We start from the raw sequence: 22545 nt of genomic DNA on the forward strand, positions 1-22545 counted from the left end.
CCAGCCCCCTAATCATTTAAATGGAAAGAAAAGATTCTGCTTACCGTGAACCGCACCGTCCCTACCTTTTTTTCCTCGCTTCCAGCCAAGATCATTTCCATCATATGCAGATTGCATCTGAGCTCCTTTGCACTCTTACAAGTTCCTCTTTCACCTAGGTGCCCTCTGCTATTGCAACTGATGAGTGATGCTCACAGCAGCTCTGAAGTTGCTCTCAATTATGCCAGGGGCTGCTTCCTCCCCCTAGTTGCTCTAGGGATTAGGGAAGCACAATGATGATAGCAGCGTTTAAATACCTGAAGGGAGGTTCCAAAGAGGATGGAGCTAAGCTGTTCTCAGTGGTGGCAGATAACAGAACAACGGGTAGTGGTCTCAAGTTGCAGTGTGAGAGGTCTGGGTTGGCTATTTGGAAACACTATTTCACTAGAAGGGTGGTGAAGCACTGGAATGGATTACCTAGGGAGATGGTGGAATCTCCATCCTTAGAGGTTTTTAAGCCCCAGTTTGACAAAGCCCTGGCTGGAATGATTTAGTTGGTGTTGGTCCTGCTTTGAGCAGGGGGTTAGTCTGGATGACCTCCTGAGGTTTCTTCCAACCCTAATATTCTATGATTCTATGATGGACTTATTTCAGAGTAGTAGCCATGTTAGTCTGTATCCGTAAAAAGAACAGGAGTACTTGTGGCACCTTAGAGACTTACAAATTTATTTCAGCATAAGCTTTCATGGGCTACAGCAACTGAAGAAGTGAGCTGTAGCCCACGAAAGCTTATGCTGAAATAAATTTGTTAGTCTCTAAGGTGCCACAAGTACTCCTGTTTTTTTTGACGGATTTATGTTACCTTAGCCCACTCTTTGGGTCGTGCGCTGAGTCAGACTTGGCCAAACCCTGTTTTTGCACGTGGTGATGCTGGACTAGAAGTGTCAACATATTATTGTTCTGTTTAAGTGCCAACAAGGAGTGCCTCTCCTGAGAAGCTTGCGTTCTGAAAAACAGGCACAAAGAAATCAGCATGCACCGTGAAACTGAATGGAGGGCACTGTATTCATTTCCTCACAGCTTGTGAGCACCAGGAAAGAAATTAGTGTTTAGTAGGAAGATATGGTGAGGAAGGCAATTCTCATGGAGACCAATTGTCTGTAGTTCTCCAGCAGCATAAAGGGGAGGAAATGGTCTCTGGAAAATAACCTCAACATAAAGTGGTTTTGCACTAAGTATAGAGCTGGTGGAGTGGGGCTTTATACTGGCATCTCGTTGTAGAGGGCATGCTGGGAGTAGTGAAGGGGACATGAATGGGTGAGTGGACTGTACTCTGCATGGCTGTCCATGACCACTGACAAGCTCTGTGTGGCTTGAAAGCTTGTTTCTCTCACCAACAGAAGTTGGTCCAATAAAAAAATATTATCTCACCCACCTTGTCTCTCTAGTATCCTGGGACCAACACAGCTACGATTCTGCACACAGGATCCTGTGTGAAAGTTACAGCAGCCCTTAAAAACAAGAGGGAGTCCGGTGGCACCTTAAAGACTAACAGATTTATTTGGGCATAAGCTTTTGTGGGTAAAAAACCCACTTCTTCAAATGTACCTTAAACGGCTGTAAATTACACCAGAATGCAGTCAGACCCTGGCAACTTCTAGGGTATGGGGGGCATAACTGTAGCATAAAGCCACCTTTGCTCATCTCCATCCTGTGCCAATCAGAAAAACAGAGGAAACAAGGATCAGATCCATAATATTTTTTGCTGGATTTGTAATAAGAAGGAGCAGAAACCTTACGATAGAGGGTGTTCCCATGAGATATTCCACCCATTATTTTGTAGTAGACCCAAGAGTCCAATAATTCCAATAAATTCCAGGTAAGCACCTCACCTGTTGGATGTTTATCTGAATGTGCCAACCCATCTGAGATTTACCAATCATTCTTTGGTAAAAGATAAATAGTGTCTTTATTAGGGCTCTTTCCAGTATAGCAGGAAAATCCTTTGATGCTGGGATATGCCTGACTAGTGAATACAACTCCTGACAATGCAGTGCTCATCTCTGCAAAAATCTGTTCCACTGTATTATGTACTGCTGGGTTATGCCTAATTCAGCAGTGCTTCCTGCAGTTGGCAGGGAGTTTTTGTATACTCCACATACCACTAAAAAATTCATCTCATTGGAGTTGGTCCTGCATGTCTCTGCTGAATACTGAGCAAGCAACACAGACAGAAACGCCAAGAAAATTTTGGGATTCCTGGACTTGCATGAACAGAGTTTATGCAGCTACTCTGTGATGACTGAGTGTTGTAAAGAATCAAGAAGGATATTTTTTTCATTGGAAAAATGACTCCCAAGACATACAGCTTGCTTTTCTAGCTGCGAGAAGAAGCACAGCAGTGGCAGAAATACTACAGCTGCCAACTTTTTATAGAGGTTAGAACACCAAACCACCACCTTTTATTTGTGTGCCCCCTAGCAGTCGATGCCTGTTTTAATTTCAGTTTGCTTTATTGCTTGCTAGTTAGAGCAGCAGGCAGTACTAAAATTGTTATTAAATGCAATCTGTCTCTTTAATAACAGTTACAAAATTAAAATCGTAAAGTTGATTCATAAACTACAAAAATACAAACTAGTTAGGGAGCTTACTTTCTAATGTACTAATCCAATAGATTTTCTAGAAACAGAATATGTTTGTTTGTTTTAAATACACTAAAGAACATAACATAAGAACGGCCATACTGGGTCAGACCAAAGGTCTGTCCAGCCCAGTATCCTGTCTACCAACAGTGGCCAATGCCAGGTGCCCCAAAGGGTGTGAACCTAACAGGTAATGATCAAGTGATCTTTCTCTCCTGCCATCCATCTCCACCCTCTGACAAACAGAGGCTAGAAACATCCTTCCTTAGCCAGCCTAGCTAATAGCCATTAGTGGCCTTAACCTCCATGAATTTATCTAGCTCTCTTTTAAACCCACATGTGGCCCATCAGAGTAATCTGATTGTGGGCAGCAAGACATTTTGCTGACGTTGACTGCAGGTTGCCCACCACTCGCTTAAGGGCTCCATGGAAGGATTGGGATCTCCTGGTGTTAGGCAATGTATAGATGAGTAGTAAGAGATGGTCCTGTCCCAAAGAATTTACAGTCTAAAGCAGCGATGCTCAGACTGAGGCACAGGAGCTGCAAGTGGCTCTTTAATGTATCTCCTGTGCCTCTTTCCAGTACAAGATATTAAAACACTGTGTGATTTCATTATTAACCCATCAGGATGCTTTTATTAGGTCATTAACCAATTGTAGAATACTTGGTCAGATATTTTGCTGTGAGAATAGATCTATCTATTTTAAATGAAATAATGAATTCACACTGCAGTGGCTCTTTTGAGTAATGTTGATTGCTCATTTGGCTCCTGAGCCACTACAGGTCTGAGTATCACGGGTAGAAAAAAACAAGAGTGGGTGAGGATGAGCATATGGGCAATGACAGGAAAATGCACAGGAGACATGCAAAAGAAAAGTAGCCTGTATGAGGCAGGATTCAAACCTGCTAGGTTTACATTGCTCTGTTCTGATCGTCTCCAGCCTCAGCCCCAACTGACTGCTGGTAAAGCAAGAGCTGAATGTAGCACTGAGCCTCCTCAGCTGTGTCTGTAGGTTACGTAGCCCTTCTGGTGGGAGGGGCTTGCAATAGAAAAGACCCAGCCTCCATTTTGAAATATTTTACTTGCCCCAAGCGTACAACAGCACCTACTGCAGAAAGGCAGCCAGAAGCAGGTAAGTTCTGAGTATGTTTCTATTATTCTTAAGTGGAGAAATGCTGGAGTAGTTAGCACACCCTCTCTCAAGCTTGAAAACTAACCCATAAGGAAAATATTCTTTACTCTTAAGAGACCTTTTACCCTCCTGTAGCTCAGGTTAGGGGGTGTTAATGAACTTAGGAGGAGTTTAAATGATGTAAAACAGTCTTGTATCTTTCTAGGCACATATATGCTCTCTCTCACTGAGTCTTTTTAGTGCCTTCCTGCTACTGATGGATGTATCCTCACAACCCCCACAGGAGCTGTGGGAGCCTTGTTATATCTATTTCACAGATGGGGAACTGAGGCACAGGGAGATTAAGTGACTTGACCAAGGGCACATATACCATAGAACCCAGGTCTCCTGAGTCTCAGTCCAGTGTCCTAGTCAGACTGCTTGTCTACAGGAATATGAGACCCTGGGTAAGGTTTTTCAGAAACACCTAACTAACTCAGAAGTGTCAGCGCTGTTTTAAAAAAATTACTTGGGCGCTTAAGGCTCATTGAAAGTCCATGGGATTTAGATTCCTAAGCCAAATAAGATGTGAGTGCCTTAGTCACTAAAGTTTCACCCAAAGCCTTTAATAACATCTCCTGGTACTACCATTTTCTGACATTTTCAACAGTTTTCTGGTTGATTTCAAGAGGCCCATGAAGGGGGAAAATTGCATTTGCTGAGCTAGTACCTCAGTGTACTGAGTAGGAGTGGAGTAGGAGCTCCCTTTTGAAGACAATGAAAACATACCAAACCTCTTGACCTCAAAGAAAGCTGTGGAGGTAAGAAGGGTGGAGGAAGCAAAAAGCCAGTATCTCTGAGAACAAACGGGTCTGTATTTTCTCCCCCGTGACAGAATTATGTCTCTCTGGGCAAACATATATTGTTGGAAGCTTTATCTCTATAGTGCCCTCTGCTCTGCCAGCAAGCAATAAATCCTCTGGAGTTAAAATAGGATTCCAGTGTTGGGAGCAGGCTAACATGGAAGGCAGTGATTGTTGCTTTTAAAACCCCAGAAGGATATGCAGTGATGGTATTTCTGCTGCTATAGTGTTTCCTCTTTTGGCTGCAGAAGAAAGTTGAACATCCTGAGAGGCACCTTTTCTGAGTCTCTTTCTACTAATATCTCACCCCATGAAAAATTAACTGACAGGAGAGACTTAAACTTCTATAATGACTACTCAGAAACTGGTACAGCAGATAGGCAGATCCAGTCAGTTTTTATTTTTGGTAAACACATTAATCAAACATCCAAAAATCAAAACAGGAGTGTCAAACATCTGGCCCACGTTACACTCAACTTTCACTAACCTATGAAAGTGAGTTTCTAACTCTCATGATTTCAAAGAAAACCATCCATATGTGAGTGAGGATAACTAATATAGTGCTGTCTTCCTGAGTCTGCAGACTGCCTGAAACCAAGGCTGAGATGTACGTGTTGCTTCACCCTCACCCCATTAACCGCCTTGGTGTGCTGAGTCCAGAACCTCTGATGATACTTTCAATTCAACATTCACAGTTTAGTTGCTGATCATTTTAAGTAGATGGAATGGGGGAAGAGTGTGGGTATGGAGCACAAGGGGGGTTGGGAATTGGGAGGGACTTCAGGGGAAGATATGGAGTGGGAAGAACAAAGGAGACAGAGAAAGGGAAGGGAAAGAAACAGAAAAGAGGGGGCACAGGAAGAGTAACAAAAGGCAGAAATAGCATTAGTCCCAAACTGCTAGGTGAAATTCTATAGTCTGAATTATGCAGCAGGTCAGACAATGTGATCATAAGTCTCTTCTGGACTTGAAATCGATGAACCGTGTTTTCCTCCCATGTTAATACTTGATAGGTTGATACGGTGCTGAACAAGTAATAAATATGATAATAGTTAAAAGTTTAGTCACTGCATAAATGCTATATTCTACTCCTGATCTTTGTGCTAGCTTTTCATTGGCCTCAGTGAATGCAGGGTAGTTTGTAATCCTAGTTTACACCCTGATCCACAGATCATAATTAAAACTGCAATTGACTATCTTCACAGAAAGAGTTTGACACTCCTGAATTAGGAGGTTGAGTTCTTAAAATCCTGTTGGGTCTTTCATTTAAATCAGACATTAAAGAATGATAAAATATAAGTTCCCTGTTCCCATTCAGGGTTTTCTTTAAAGTGGTTCAAAATTCTTTATAGGTTTTATTTTATTATTTCAGTTTTTCTCAAGCACATCTCCAAACTTTCAGGCAGAAATCCTACCAAAATGCACTCAACAAGGTACCTGGTTGAGATGCTGGGGATTTAACTGAATTAATCTGGAATGTTATGGAGTATACACTGTGAAAGTTTAAATCCCAAGCAGGTTTGGGATACATTAATAAAACCAAAAGAGAAGTGAATTCAAATATCTTCCTCTATGAACCCTAGGCTGGGGGGAGAGACTGCGAGATAATCCTGTTTAAAGCTATTTTAAGCTTTAGTACTGCCACCCATCACCGTCGCATCTCCTGTGTGAAAGCAACGGCAGCTATTGTAGTATTGACTAGTAGCAATTATTGTACTGAGTAGGTTTTTCTGTCAGTATTGAGAGGTCAGCAGCTGCATATCATCACCACTGACCCCAACTCTTGTTAATACAATCCCAAAGCAATCTATCAAAACAACATAAACAAGTCCCTGCCCTAACATAACACATTTTGAACCACTGCCATCTTGTAACAATTTGGAGAGAAAACATTTCCCATTTAGGATAAATGAAATTGTGGATTAAGTAGCCTCGAGAAAAACAGAATCTCTAACACCAGGGCCCAAACAAAACAATGAAAAAAATGATCAGTTACTAAGCACAACATCACAACAGCTGAAACGCAGAACAAGAGAGAACAACCTGTGTACTACTCTTAAAAACACATAGCAGAAACTAAAATGAGCAGCTTCTGTAAGAATACAGGGCGTTGTTCTCCACTCTTCTACAACATATTTCTTCCATTAGTGCAACTCCATTACTTCCAGTGGGCCTTCACTATGTAAAACTGAGGTAACAGAATGGAGAAACAGGCTCACTGTTTTGGGGTGAAACGTTTAACGTTTTATCTTCCAAACTTAATTATTGTGCTGGAAATAGTTTTAGTTTTCATACCCTCCAGCTAGAAGTTGCTCTTTCTAAATCTGTCAGTAAGAATGCATTAGGGGCCTTTCATCTGGAGCAGGAACTAAGGTTTGGTTGCCACTAATTGAAATCCTCTTTATTATCTGAGCCTTTCCATCTGGTACGTGGGGGGAAGGGTGGAGTAGGTTTAAATGTTGGGGGGTGGGAAGGAAGCATATTTTCAATACAGTAAGTGATAGAATTATGGATAATAAATAGTGTGACCTTGAGTCCATAAAATAATGTGGAGTGAGCTACATGTGGGAAAATGGGCTATGGCAGATGCTGCATAAGAAAAGCTTAGGAGCAGACAATTGCATAACAGAGGAAAATAAGCTAGCATGTGTTTGCTCATTGCTCACTGAGGCGTGGTCTACATTGGAGGTGGGGAGGGGGGATAGATCTAATTTATGCAATTTCTGCTACATGAATAACATAGAAGTCAACGTACTTAGACCTACTCACCATGGTGTCTTCACTGCGGTGAGTCAACTGCTGCCGCTCCCCCGTTGATGCTGCCTGCGCGTCTCACAGCTGTGGAGTACAGGAGTCAACGGGAGAGCGCTTGGGGGTCAATTTATCGCGTCTAGCCAAGATGTGATAAATCGACCCCCCTGGATTGATCCGGCGGGTAGTGTAGACATACCCTGAGGGCTGGATTCTGCTTCCCTTACTCATGATGATTAATATCTTACTCCACAAGCAGTGTTATGAAAATGAATAAGGCAATAATCATGCTTTCTATTTAGGGCATTTTTAATCATGTGTTTGACTACTTCCATTTAAAAGGTAAACAGAGACATTCCGCTTTAATTTGTTCCATTACACTGCAATGCCCAGGTTAGGTTGTTAATGGTTTGCTTCTTTCAAAGATAAAACTATGTTCCATCATAGTAGAAACTTACAAATGGCATTTTAGTTGCTTTTATATTTTATGCAATAGCCTAAGTAGTCAAGGACATTATGTTACGTTTAAACAATCCTCCTTGTTTGTAATGTATATTTTAAAGGACACATGAGATTGTAGTGTCCTAGACAGCAGAAAAAGAGACAAAACTGTGTTTGTAATATGTGTAAAGTAGAGCTGGTCAAAAATGGTAATTTTTATTGGAAGTTTAAAAAAAGGGGAAAACATTTTTATTTTCAATATTTTGTGACAATATTTTGTTCCTTTAACAAACTAAATCTTTTTTTTTTTTTTTTGGTTTTCAAAAAACATTTTCAGTGCTCAGAAACCTTAAAACTGAACTGAAAAATAACTTTTCATTGTTAAAATTGGTAAACTTTGACCAATTCTTTTTATTCAAAATGCAATGATATACATAGCAGCTGTCATATGAAGGGGTCTCTTTATTGAGGCTGCTAAGACCCAGATAAAACCCTTTAATTGTTGCTAATTTTCTGTTTCTCAGGCAAACTAAACAAAGCTAGTTCTGCTGATTGTTGCCAGGCAGAATCTCCCTAAATCCTGTCCTGGACTAGGCATCATGGAAGAGACAGATGATTAAACTGTAGAGACTTGCTGTGATGATTTACGTATACCTCTATGCCAAAATTTTCAAAAGTGATTTGGACTGCCTCTGTTTTTGATGCCCAACTTGAGGCACCTTAGAGAGGATTGATTTTCAATGGGGGGATGCTCAGGCCTTTTTGACTGTCCGGTCCTTTTGATGAGTCTCAAGTTGATCTCTCAAAATAATTAGTCAGTTTTGGAAATTGTAGCTGCAGTAGAGCATTGGACTGAGACTCAGGAGATTTGGGTTCTAATCCTGGCTCTGCAATGTGCCTCTTGGGTGACCTTGGGTAAGTCACTTTCTGAGCTTCAGTTTCCCTGTGTATAAAATGGGAATAATGATATTGATCTCTGTGTAAAACATTTTGAGGTCTGCCAGATAAGTGCTAGGTATCAAGATATAGAAAATCTATCCATGGCTGATAATGAAATGGCTAGTCCGCTTCTACCTTCCTCATTGTAGGGTAATATTGAGCCCATTGATATGCTTGAGTTCTGGCTTAGAATAGTTCCACAGGATTCATGGGAATGACAGCTTTGTTTTTTAAGCTGGAGAAAAGACAGAACTTCCTTTTTCCTTGAAAAATATCCTAGCATGAAGTTGATCACAGAAACTATTATAGAGTTGGGGTTCATTAATTCTGAAGTGAGTAATGCAGTTTTTGAAAGTGACTCATACGCCCATAAGATTGTTTACCCATAATACACAAAATGCAACCACCTGGTGCTTGTATGGCATGGTTCTGAATGAAGACTGCAGGCGCTTGCATAGCTCTGGTCTATAAACATGTATGTTTTTGTTCCTTGAAGAAAGCAGAATTCTGTCAGCCAATAATGTCCTTCAATTAGGAAATCAGTTTAATCTTAGATTAAATAAAAAGTAGTTTGCATGTATAGGTATTTTATAGGCATTTAATTAACTTTCTGTACTATGTTTCTATACTATGATAGCTGCTTTAAAGAAGAGAGAGAACAGAAAATTAGTTCAATATTAAATGGCTGAAAATAGAGCCCAAGGGAAAATTTCCTTAAATCATGCTATGGTGAAACTCTCAAAAGCACTAGAGTGACTTAGGAGCCAAAGTCCCATTTTCAGAATTGTCCATGTACTTAGGAACCTAAATTTCACTGGAAGCCAATGACATTTAGGGTCCTAATTCCCAAGACACTTCTGAAGATGCAATCTGAGAGCCTAGGTCACTTAGATGCTTTTGGAAACATTACTCCTAGACATTAAGTTAAAAACTGTTGAAAATTACTTTGTCTATACAACAGCAGAAGGCTTTTTGACAGCCTGTCAGAGGTGCATCATCTTTTAGAGTGGCATTTTCTCAAGAGCCTTGTCTATGTTCGTTTGCTCTGAACTCCTTGTCAGCAAAGGGACTATGTGTACTCTTGTTGAGTGGCTGAAGTCCTTGTTTAGTTAGCCTGTGTCAAGGAGACTTGCTGCAACCCCTGAGACTGTTTGGGGATTGTGAGATATTCTTTTGATCTGAAGGTGGTGTAACTTAAAAATATGTTGATTTCCCTAGTGTCGTGTCAACATGCACATTAGTTTTTGTTATATTCACCTGCCTATTTGAAGTTTAGAAAATACACAGCATGCTAATTTCCTCCTTTTCCTATTATAAAATGTGTATTGCCTTTCCGTAAATGTCTTAGATTTAAATCTTTTTTCCTGTCGCTGTTACTGATTTAACACCCACTCATTTCAGGAGGTCCAGGACTGCAGGACAGGAACTTGCAATACCAGATCAGACCAGTGGATTCGTCTAGCCTATTATCCAGTCACTGATGGTGGCTAGCTAGCATCAGATCCTTTTAAGAAAAGTGAAAGAAACTCTGCGGGAGACAGTTATGGGATAACCTATCCCCCAGGAAAAAATTCCTGATAATCACCCATAGTTAGTGATTGACTTAAATCCCTGAAGCATGAGAGTTTATATCCCTTCCAAAATATTTCTTTATTTTTTGTTTTTACGTCAGTAAACTCTAGACACTTCTATTATCCATATAAATGTCTAATCCTTTTTTGAATTCTGTCTAGTTTTTGGCCTAAATGATATATTGTGGCAATGAGTAGTACTACAGGCTAATTTTGGGTTGTGTGAAAGTGTTTTCTTATCAGTTTTGAATATGCCATCTTTCAATGACCTTGAGTTTTTGTATTGTAAGGTGAATATAAGATCCTGATCTGCAGTCTCTATACCATGTTATTTTGTATGAGCATACTTTTATTATTTCCTCTGTTGGTTATCTCCTCTCTAAAGTATCAGAGGGGTAGCTGTGTTAGTCTGGATCTGTAAAAGCAGCAAAGAATCCTGTGGCACCTTATAGACTAACAGACGTTTTGAAGCATGAGCTTTCGTGGGTGAATACCCACTTTGTCAGATGCATGTAGTGGAAATTTCCAGGGGCAGATTATATATATGCAAGCAAGCTAGAGATAATGAGCTGTAACTCTTCTGCTCTCTTAGGGCTTGTCTTCACTGCAACAGGTAGCTCAAATGAGTACAATTGAGGTGCGGCACTGAAGCTAGCCTAGCTGGAGTGAGACAAGACTGGAGTTATGCAGAGTGATTTCATTAGCAGCGCAGACAGATGGAATTAGCTGATGATGAGTTGTTGTATCTCGAGTGGCTGCACCCCTACTATATTACTAGCTCCAGCATGAGGATTATGCCAGCTACCTCCAGGTTAAAGCATCACTTAACTCAAGCCAGAGGTTTTGTTTTTGGACAAGAATCAAGTTAGAGGTAACATTCGAGTTATAACTTGAGCCCACTGAGCTGTGAAGACAGACCTTAGACTTCAGTGTCCCAGGATGTGAGATGATTTAGGCTGAGAACTCTGCTAGATACTGTCAGACCATTATATTGTCCCTGGCAATAAAAACAATAATGAAGTATTATTCTTTGTTTAGCACTAGCAGTTTGCTCAGTGCTGAAAAATATACAAAAATGACAGCCCTGGTACCAGAGAGTCTTTAATCTAATACAGTCTGGATTTTTGAAAATAGTCTGATTTATTGTAGATGATTTTGTAATATCTGAGTTCATTGTATAGGATTTGGAAACACTTATGTTTTCTTTACAATTGCCAAAGAAACTTGAACATAAAACAGATGGTCACTGAGAGAGGTTCCTGTTCTAAGAGGAGAAGCTCCTGTTTCTGTGAAATATCTTTTCATTGCCTCTTTACTGTTCCTGTCCATTGGCACTGACAGCTGGAATTGATATCTTACCTGCCTGCCTTGGATTCAGATTCTGCGTCTGGTACAAGAATGATTTGGCTGTCCACTTAGGAAGTGGAGAAACAAAGCAGCCAGTGCAGCTACGTATGACTTCATTGCTTTGGGTCTGCAGGACTCATCCCACATATGCAAGTTAACTTGACAGGTGTATTTCTCAAGGGGAAACTAAAGTTAACAGCAAAGGATTTAGATTTTGTTTTAACCCAACATGAGCTTTTTGATATTGGTTGTGGGGAAATCCTTTTGTGATTTCCTCTGGGTAAATTTATAATCAGATAGTTTTAGATTATGCTTAAAAAGCAATCTGTCATGGGAGCAAATATCTACTCTAAACATTTTGGTCTTTTAGCTTAAAATGGTGGAAAGGGGAGATGTTTATTTTTTGTTATCTCCCCAACAAAAGATTCAACTGATTCAATCAAAGGACTGAAATGTCTTGTGTAGAGAAAGAATAGTTCTTTTCTCACAACGTGATAACAGTGAAATGAAGCATTATTATACATGTAACTAGAGACGAAAAAAACTGTAAGTTATTTAAGAAAGGAGTAAAGTGAAGTGACAAACTTCAGCTGAACTCGCTATTCTGTGTTATGCTTGTCTGTGGCACATTTGCTGCAGAACCTTCAAAACAGGATTATATTCAGAGGCTGATTGCTCTGCAAATAAAACATGAAAGTGTTTCTTGTTCAGACCTTTCCTGAAACATTTATTTTTGAGTGAAGTTGACGACAGAGGACATGAGACAAATGAATATGGTGCCAGCATGGCCTTGTGAGTCTCCACCTATAGAATTTGTCAATATTTGCTGATTTTATTTGTAATTGGTCACATTTTATTTGGCTACTTATCAGCCTCTCCCATTAGCCATCAGAATGCGCTTCAAAGACAGTTGTGATTCTCTCTCTCTTTCTCACTCACCTGACCTGATCTGACCTGACCTGACCTAACCCTTACAACTCCTGCCCTCTAAGGTAAAAATTAATCCATTACTCTGGAAGTTGAACTTGTTACAATGCTTCTTATTCTTTTTGAACTCCCTCGACTCTGCTCCCTTGCCTTCCCAGTTCCCCACTCATGCTTGCCCTCCCACAAAATCAGTGTCCTATCCCTTTCCTGGTGTTTAAAAAAGGGAAGGAGGAGGATCTGGGGAACTGCAGGCCAGTCAGCCTCACCTCAGTCCCTGGAAAAATCATGGAGTAGATCCTCAAGGAATCAATTCTGATGCACTTAGAGGAGAGGAAAGTGCTCAGGAACAGTCAGCATGGATTCACCAAGGGCAAGTCAAGCCTGGCTAACCTAATTGCCTTCTATGATGAGACAACTGGCTCTGTGGATGATGGGAAAGCAGTGGACGTGTTATTCCTTTGACTTTAGCAAAGCTTTGATACGGTCTCCCACAGTATTCTTGCCAACAAGTTAAAAATGTATGGCGGATGAATGGACTATAAGGTGGATAGAAGCTGCTAGATCACGGGGATCAACGGGTAGTGATCAGGCTCCATGTCTAGTTGGCAGGTGGTATCAGCGGAGTGCCCCAAGGGTCAGTCTTGGGGCCGGTTTGTTCAATATCTTCATTAATGATTTGGAGGATGGCATGGACTGCACCCTCACCAAGTTTGCAAATGACACTAAACTGGGAGGATGGTCAGATATGCTGGAGGGTAGCAATAGGATACATAGGGACCTAGACAAATTAGAGGATTGGGCCAAAAGAAATCTGATGAGGTTCAACAAGGACAGTGCAGAGTCCTGCACTTAGGACAGAAGAATCCCATGCACTGCTACAGACTGAGACGCGAGTGGTTAGACAGCAGTTCTGCGCAGAAAAGGACCTGGCGTTACAGTGAACAAGAAAGCTGGATATGAGTCAACAATGTGCCCTTGTTGCCTAGAAGGCTAACGGTCTTTGGGCTGTATAAGTAGGGCATTGCCGCAAGATTGAGGAGCGTGATCATTCCCTGTATTTTACACTGGTGAGGACCTCATCTAGAGCACTGTGTCCAGTTGGCCCACTACAGAAGGATGTGCACGAATTGGAAAGAATACAGCGGAGGGCAACAAAAATGATTAGGGGGCGGAACCACATGACTTATGAGGAGAGGCTGAGGGAACTGGGATTGTTTAGTCTGCAGAAGAGAAGAATGAGAGGGGATTTGATAGCTGCCTTTCAACTCACTGAAAGGGGGTTCCAAAGAGAATGGAGCTAGGCTGTTCTCAGTGGTACCAGATGACAGAACAAGGAGTAATGGTCTCAAGTTGCATGTGGGGAGGTTTAGTTGGATATTAGGAAAAACTTTTTCACTAGGAGGGTGGTGAAGCACTGGAATGGGTACCTAAGGAGGTGGTGGAATCTCCTTCCTTAGAGGTTTTTAAGTTCAGGCTTGACGAAGCCCTGGCTGGGATGATTTAGTTGGAGATTGGTCCTGCTTCAAGCAGGGAGTTGGACTAGATGACCTCCTGAAATCCCTTCCAGCCCTGATATTCCAGTTCTATGTTGACTTGCTCCTTTGTTGAGTGAGTAGTCCCTCCCATCCTGTCCTCTAATGTAGTGTGTTATTCATTTGAATATTTAACCAATATTTTATATTAAAAAGACCTTGCTTTTTTACAAATCACATGCTTCCCTAAAATATCCAATTTTCCGTAAGAATTCAGCACTGCCATACAAGAGAAATATAGTGGTTTTACCACCAAATTTTGTCCATAGGGCAGGGAATGATTCTGCCTTGGCAGAAGGTTGTATTGTAAAGGACTTTTCAGGCCAGATCCTGAGAAGGCATAATCTGGGTTTCAATGCCAATTTCACTGATTTCCAGCAGTTTAGGATCTATCCCATCATCTCTAATCTGTAGAGTTATTGTTACGTATGATTTCAAATTAATGTATTTGAGAGTAATGGAACCTGAAAGTACAATCCAATATAGCAGTGTTTCTCAAACTGGGGTTGCTGCTTGTGTAGGGAAAGCCCCTGGCAGGCCGGGCCAGTTTGTTTACCTGCCCCGTCCGATCGTGGCTCCCAGTGGCCATGGTTTGCTGCTCCAGGCCAAAGTGAGCTTCTGGAAGCGGCGCGGGCCAAGGGATGTACTGGCCACTGCTTCCAGCAGCTCCCATTGGCCTACAGCAGCAAACTGTGGCCAGTGGAAGCTGCGATCAGCCAGACCTGTGCACAGGGCAGGTAAACAAACCGGCCTGGCCCACCAGGGGCTTTCCCTAACAAGCAGTGACCCCAGTTTGAAAAACACTGTAATATAGGGTCAGATTCTGCCACTTTCAAGCATATGGGTGAACTGATTTCAATGGAATTACTTAAGGAGTAAGGAACATGTTAACATGAGTAAGGATGGCATAATATGGGCTTAGAAATATACTTCCTGGATGAATGATAGATATGCATGTTACATTAGATGGATGAAGATGAGTATTTCCTGAAACTGATTAAAAATCTCATGTTTCATGAAACTTCTGAAGTTTTGTCAATATTTTTTATGGTGGAAAAATATAAACATTATCCTCAAAGGAATACAATACCTAAAGCCCTCAGTCTTTTTTCTCTGATGCTAAGAACAGAAGAAAATAAGAATGGCCATACTGGGTCAGACCACAGGTCCATCTAGCACAGTATCCTGTCTTCTGACAGCGGCCAATGCCAAGTGCTCCAGAGGGAACGAACAGAAGAGGTAATCTTCAAGTGATCCATCCCCTGTTGCCCATTCCCAGCTTCTAGCAAAGATGCTAGATCTCATTTCCATGCCTTGTCAGGGTCTTTCCTCAGATCTATGGAATCAGCAGAAAGAGGGCGGCCATTCTGTGAAAATATCGAAGATTGAGTTGAACTTCATAGGTCAGATATCCAGCTGGTGTAAATCAGTACAGCTTCAAGCACGCTAATGAAGCTAAACCCATTTACACTAGCACAGGATCGGGCTCATGATGTTGATGGCTCAATTATCTGGCAATATATTAGATTTAATTAAATGGCTCAGAGACCAAGCTTAAGAATGAACTCTGAATCTCCTTGTCTTTGTCATGTCCCTAGATCAAAATTTGAGATGGGAAGCTGTAATTGATCTTACCTGCATGGGCATTCATTGAGAACACACTGAAAACACCCCTCTGACTGCTGTGGGGCTGCTCACTGAGGTCCTGGTGCGTTAGAGCCCCATAGCTCAGTAGCCTCCAGATTTCTTTTTGCAGATACCTTGTTAGCTGACAGATTGTCCTCTCCTGGAAATGACTTGCACTGTGTCCCAGCAGAGCGGCTGCCATCTCTCCTTTATTTTTGCCCATTTTATTGGCTCACGTCACCCAGTTATGTTTCCCTTTTCTTCCTTGTGTATTTTGCTCTTTTTTTATGGTTGAAGCAGGAAATGGAAATAGGGGAAAGCAGCAGAGCTGCTCAGAGATGTGACCCAGTGACCGTCTTTCCTGCCAATCAGTTTGGCCGTGGCTCATCCAAAGTACGCGGTCCCTGACCTCTCTTCCGTTTCATGGTAACACAGCTAATGGAGAACTTATTTTTAGAAGAATGGATATACTGCTCATTTGGATTTAAGTCTTGTCAATACTGATGATCAAGCTCAGTTTCAACAACTGGAGGCCAGTGACTAATGTAACTGCATCTGTTTCAAGAGTTCTTTACCAAAGACATGGCTGTATGTATGCAAGTAGGTAGTCAATGGCTAATGTACCAGTAGATGGCATTCAAGAATATGCACCATTATGCATAGAATTTCTAGGGCCCCAAAAGGTTGTGTACATTGCAAATGGCTTCCATTATGCAGTTTTTTACATAGCACTAGTTCTTAACAGCATGCAGTTTAACCTGGTTTCAAGCAGGAGTAAGTTTTCTCAGTGCAAATTGCAGCTTTCCTTGTCTGTGCTAGGGTTTTGCACCAATCCAGCTATGTTGGTTGCTGATCGCCAATGATAAAAATTGGGCCTAGTCTCCACTTAGACAAAGTCTTTGTATAACATTATTTTACACACACATGCTATTATGGGTAGAGAGAGAGGAGAGCTTTTAAATAGAATTGAAAACAAAAAGTATCATTTGGGTTACTTAATTTGCCTGAATAGCAAGGAAATGAAGGAGGCATCGCTGAAGTGGGGGTCAGACAGGGTGTGACACACTGGGAGGTGAGAAGAGTAGATTTTAGTATAATAACTTGAGTGCTTACTGCTAAATTGGTTGTAGCTGAGTCCTCAGTTAATAAACCTGAAAGTTATATAGCCTAGGATATGGTTATCACCTCATAAACAGCAAGTGCCCTCGAGATATCATCTAAACAATATGGGCATCCTAAAAGCACTGTAGAACACAGACTTTTGTAGTTACAAACCCCAAATAGCTTTACATTAATCAGTCCTTTTATGGCAACATTATAGTAAGTGTTTTTAATACAGGACTGCAGCGTGGGGCATGGGTCGCTTGCTGGTGGATTCTCTGCAGCTTGAGGTCTTCAAATCACAATTTTGAGGATTTCAATAACTCAGTCATGGGTTAGGGGTTGTTATAAATGTGTATGGGTAGGGTTTTGTGGCCTGCCTTGTGCAGGAGGTCAGACTAGATGATCATATTGGTCCCTTCTGACCTATGAGTCTGAGTCTATGAGAATAATAGCAAACTGCTTTCTATTCTTCTGCAGTTTCATGTCTGGCTATTAACCTAGGAACGTGAAAAAGACGTGGAGAGCGATAATAGGCATGGGACTTGTGTGTTAAGAGACCTGAATTCTAATCCTGATTCTTAGGGCTTGTCTACACTACAGGTTATGTTAGTATAACTTATGTTGCTCAAGGGTGTGAATAAGCCTCCCCCTTCACCTCAAGTGGTGTAAGTTACACTAACCTAAGTGCCAGTGTGGACAGCGTTATGTTGGTGAGAGAACTTCTCCCACTGACCTAGCTGCCACCTCTCAGGGAGGTGGTTTTATTATGCCGAGAGAAAGCTGTCCTGTTGGCAGAGAGCAACTTCACCAGACGCGCTACAGTGGTGCAGTTATATTGGTGTAGCTGTGCCGCTGTAGCACTTCAGTGTGGCCAGTATGGGATACATATTCCTCTGTGTCCCATCCACAGAGGATGTAAGTCTGTTGCAGCTTTCAGCTTGAAAGCCTGACTCTTCAGTTCAAGCTGTAGGTGCCTACTTCAATACCGAGTGTGTTAGCCAAGACAGCAGCGGTCACATACTCATGCTTTAAAGGGGATAATTTACTGAAATTTTATTAAGAAAATGATGTATTTTTCTGTGATGCATGCACAAAAAAGCAAACAAAAACTAAAAAACCCTAGAAAATGGTACTCAGCTGAAGAGTTATTTTGCACTCCTGAAGCAGGTATTTTAGCAGGTATTTTATAGCTAAAGCTGTAGTGCTTTTCAGGTAGGCAGACACCTGGCTGGTAGTATATTTTGCAGAAAAATCTTGCTACATTTAACTGTCAAATATCTAAAAGTATACATTTTAAAATTTCTCACTAATGAACATATGAGTGAAACATGGCTAGGTCTGCACTAAAAAGTTACCTAACTCAGGATTACAAGGACAGTCACCTTACGAAATAAGCTCCATACTTAAAATTGACAAAAAAGGTCAACAATTCATTTGGATTAATTGTATTAAAAAGAGTGATCACAGGTATGAATCATTTATTTGGCGACAGAACGCTCCTTTAATTTTCATACTTTTCAGAACTGTATAACCGGCACAAAAGCTGCCACTGGCAATATCTTCCAGTGAGACACATGATTAGACATCTGACAGACTTCAACTGGAGTAGTATCCCCAGGCAACCAAACCTATTAACCTTTCTTCAGCAGCTGGCTAAATCTAAAACCCTCAGCAGCATCAATTTATACATTTGTGCAGTCCTCAGTGAAATACGAGTGGAATGATTCAAAAGCAAAATCAAGTGTTGATTTATAATGTAATTTTAATAGTCAAACTCAGCAGGAAATTATGCAGAAATATCCACATATCTACTCTAGATTGGAAGCTGAAGATAACTGAGCCAAAAATAATATTTACAATTTACTGGATCATCTTCTCACGTGATGCAAGTCTGCATGACGATAGATGATGTTGGTGCTGTGGTACAAAAAAAAAAAAAAAGATAATCCAGCTGTTGTGGAACTATAAATAGTTTAAAGGATAAATATGATCCATAAATCAATCTAGTTAAACACAAGAAACTTTACCGTAGACGTTCTAGGCGCCTCTAGACCTGCTGGTGCAAAGACAGGATTTTAAAAAAAATAACACATAGAGCAATGTCTAATTAAGAAGTTAGTTCGTCAAAAATTGAAAACTGCTAGGAAGAGTCTTCACTTCTTAAATTGGTAGATCTGATAATTTCATATTCCAGGAATGAATGAGAGATTTCATAAGTGTAATATTGTACTTCAGTTAAGAAAATGGCACAGCCATGCATTGGAGGACAAGATTTGGCCCAAACTTTTTATGTTATTTTAGTTAAATCTCACACATACCCCTTGCCCCACAAAAAACCTGTTCAAATGTCAGTAAAATCAATGGGTGATATGTGCTTACGAAGTCAGAATGTGGCAGTACACTGCATATCTTGCACGAAATGAACACCAGATAAGGTTAATATGCATGCATTATTTTTGTTTTCCTTACTTCCTCACTTCTCCCCACCTTACAACTCTGACAAAAAAATAAAACAGAAGAAACCCAACAAGGATCAAGGAATAGCTTTGCCCACTGTCAGTCAAATAACTCATTCTTCTGTTACTTTTGAGCACCAGGGTGTTTTTTTTTTCTGACAGCAAGACAGTTATCAGCTCCGATTACCATTTGTATTCTTGTTACTAACAGCTGTCAGACTCCTTATTCTCAATATGGATCAGCTGAAATAGGTAGAGAAGGAATATCAAATCAGCTTTTAAACTCAGAAGAACGGAGGACGTGTGGCACCCACATTTGAAGATATATGTACAAAGAAAAAAGAGATTTCTGAGAATTCAAGGAAGCTGCAAAACAATGATGAACATTCATATGCTCACCATTAAGCACTCTTTAGTCCCTCAGTCTTTTCTTCAGCCCCTGTACCAGCACAAAGAAACTGAACCTCTCTTCATTCAAATCCTCCATTAGAACCGTGAACCCTGCATCAGCAAAAGTGCTGTCCTCCACCCACCATAGCATGTTGCTGCAGCACTATGGGAGCAGTACAAGGAAGGAACTGTGGCTCAGAGAATGAAAATTTCCTTCCTCATTGTTCCTGGGGTAGTAATTTGCTGCTGGTCTACACCAGAGGATAGATGATGACTCAACATTCCACCCCGTTCCATGTACCTATGTGCTCTGTGGATGTGTATACATAAATAGTTCATGGAAGATATGTTGCCTATTTCCTGGATTTGGTAGGACCAACTGATCAGAGAAAAGACTTACAGAAAGCAATAAAAGGCAGTGGGACACGCACCTAAACTCCTCCTGACAAGGGTGACAGGATTAAGGCAACTCCCCCAGCCTCATCTTCATCAAAGATGGGACAGGGAGGCATCTCCATTACCATTCAGAATAGAGAACAGAGAGTTCAAGGCAAGAACTGCACTAAACTCTGGAACCAGAAAGGCAGAGAAGCACTGCATCATGGGAATCTCTGCTCCAGATGCTAATAAACCTATGCCTGAACACACCCAGCTGAGCAGTTATCAGACCATTGCTAGTAATGAATCCTTGATTGATATCCAAGATACTGAAGCAGCGTAATTGCATTGTGAGCTCCCTGGAAGAAACACCATCCAGGAATGATCAGTTCCTATTGTCTAGCCTAAAGAAAACTCTTGAATCATCAGTTTACTCATAAACAAATCTAGTGTTCTCCCTTGAACTGTTGTTGTTTCCCTACAAAAAACCCCTGCCCATGCTCAAGTAAGTGTTCTGATGACTGGATTCAAACTCTGCATCGGTTCCACTGGGACTCCATCTTCTCCTGCCTGATCGTGCTGGGGACTCTGCCTGTCTCCAGCACTCAGGAGCCTGAGCTACCACCATCACCTGGGAACCTCAACCAGTTCAAGCTTCATGGAGTGGTGAGACCCCAGCGTGCTCTCTCTCTCTGTTTTGTTTCCTACCTCAGATGTAACTTTTTAACCCTGACTTTTTTGATCAGGTATCATTTTCTATATGACTTTTGTAATCTTTTATAGTGTGTGTGTGTGTGTGTGTGTGTGTGTATATGTGTGTTTGTGTATAAGTATATATATTATATATTATATATATATATATAATATAATATATATATATAAAAAAATTCCTCTCACCCTAGGGTGTATTGTCTCCTCAACTCGGTCTCTACAGGGCTGGGTTTAGGTTCTGCGCAGTATCTTAGCTGTTCCTAGACTGCATCTCGCTGACAGAGACGTCTGATTGTTGTTCGGATCTGTGTGAACGATCACCAGCTTAGAGTCACAGCCCCATGCTCCTACCCCATGGGACATTTGGCTTCATTTCCACATCCTCTTAGTCCTCTTCAGCCCTGGTCTTCTCCAGCTTCTCTATTCCTTCTTCCTGATTTGCTTCCATGCACTGCTATATCTATCACCACCGCTGTTTCTGCCCTGTCTATTACACGATGTCTGGTTGATTGGCCAGTACCTGCCTGTCTTCTGGATTGTGCGATCACAGATCTTGCCTCTATTCTCCACTTTGGTTCCATGGTCTTGGAGGTCTAGCCATACGCTGGCAGAGTTCCTGTACACAATGAGCCATTGGTGTCCGTTCAGTGTATGCTGTTCTGCCTGCATCTTAAGCCTGCCCGATGTGTTGGACTGTCTCTGACCTCTCTGCACAGTTCACCTTGGTTCTCTAGATGTGGGAGACCTGCTTCAATGATCTGTGCTCAGTGCCTGTCCTTGCTGCTATGATCAGTGCCTCAGTGTGTTTTTAGTCCACCTTTCCAGCCGCTGTAGGATTCCCAATGTACCACTCAGTATTGTCGATGTACATCCATGCAGTGTTTGCTTGCATGGCACTTCTGTTTCTCCTCATTTGCTGCTGCTCAGCATTCTTCAGCAGTCATCTTGGGCTCTTATGATGTCCTCCTGGATGTTCCGGTTTCGTCCAGGACAGTGTTTGATGTTCAAAGCCCTGTCCCCTTTCTTTCGGCTGGTATTCAGTCTCTGGTGTTGATTGGGTGAAACCTAGTGCATTGTGAGCTCCGGTCTTCAATCGGCATCCTCATGTCCTCCTTTGGCTACTATCCCGAGATCTGTTGATGTGTGGATCTTGTTCTTCCCATTGGCTGGCTCTCAGACCTCGTTTATCTTTTGATACTTGATGTTGCTGTCTTCCTTGCTCTCTGTATCCATTGACTTGGACGCCACGGTACTTGTACTGTCTGTATGTCTGCTATTGCGCTGGTAGTTCCACCCATCAGTCTTGTACTTTCCTCTCTTCACATACATCCGCCACACTTTCCATCGAATGACATCCGATTATCACTGTAGATCCGCGTCAGGTGGATTAGCAGTCGATGTCCGTCATATCTTAAAACAGCTTGATTGTCATCCAGTAGAGGAGGGTGGCTGATGGTAAGTTCACTCTAAGACTTGTACCGTAGCAGTCCTTGTATTATTGGCCTGATGGGTTTAAGCTATGCAAACAGCAGCGGGGACAGTGTATCCTTTATAGCCGCACTTATGCCACTTGTGCAAGTGCCTGAGTGACTTCCAGTTTGTCTTATATCCCATTGGAGTTCTGAGAAGTCCTGAGTTCTGTTGACTTTGTATAGCGCCAGACATTCACAGATCCATGTGTGCGGCATTGATGTGAGGCTTCCTGTATAATCCGGCTGTGCTCAGATTGGTCTGTTCTAATCTGATTTTGGGCGATCTATTATGAGTAATGGTGG

At 41.5% G+C, this 22545-nt stretch overlaps 1 long non-coding RNA gene across 1 annotated transcript in view; it reads right to left on the minus strand.

Moving 5' to 3' along the window:
• Window positions 1-684: 684 nt before the first annotated feature.
• Window positions 685-22545, minus strand: part of LOC142046127 (uncharacterized) — a 425332-nt gene continuing 403471 nt past the window's right edge. The window contains exon 2 of the long non-coding RNA XR_012655063.1: window positions 685-719. This is a non-coding gene — a long non-coding RNA (uncharacterized LOC142046127). The remainder of the gene's footprint in view (window positions 720-22545) is intronic.

The sequence above is a fragment of the Chelonoidis abingdonii genome, chromosome 1 (assembly GCF_003597395.2).
Source record: "Chelonoidis abingdonii isolate Lonesome George chromosome 1, CheloAbing_2.0, whole genome shotgun sequence".
Classification (NCBI taxonomy): Eukaryota; Metazoa; Chordata; order Testudines; family Testudinidae; genus Chelonoidis; species Chelonoidis abingdonii.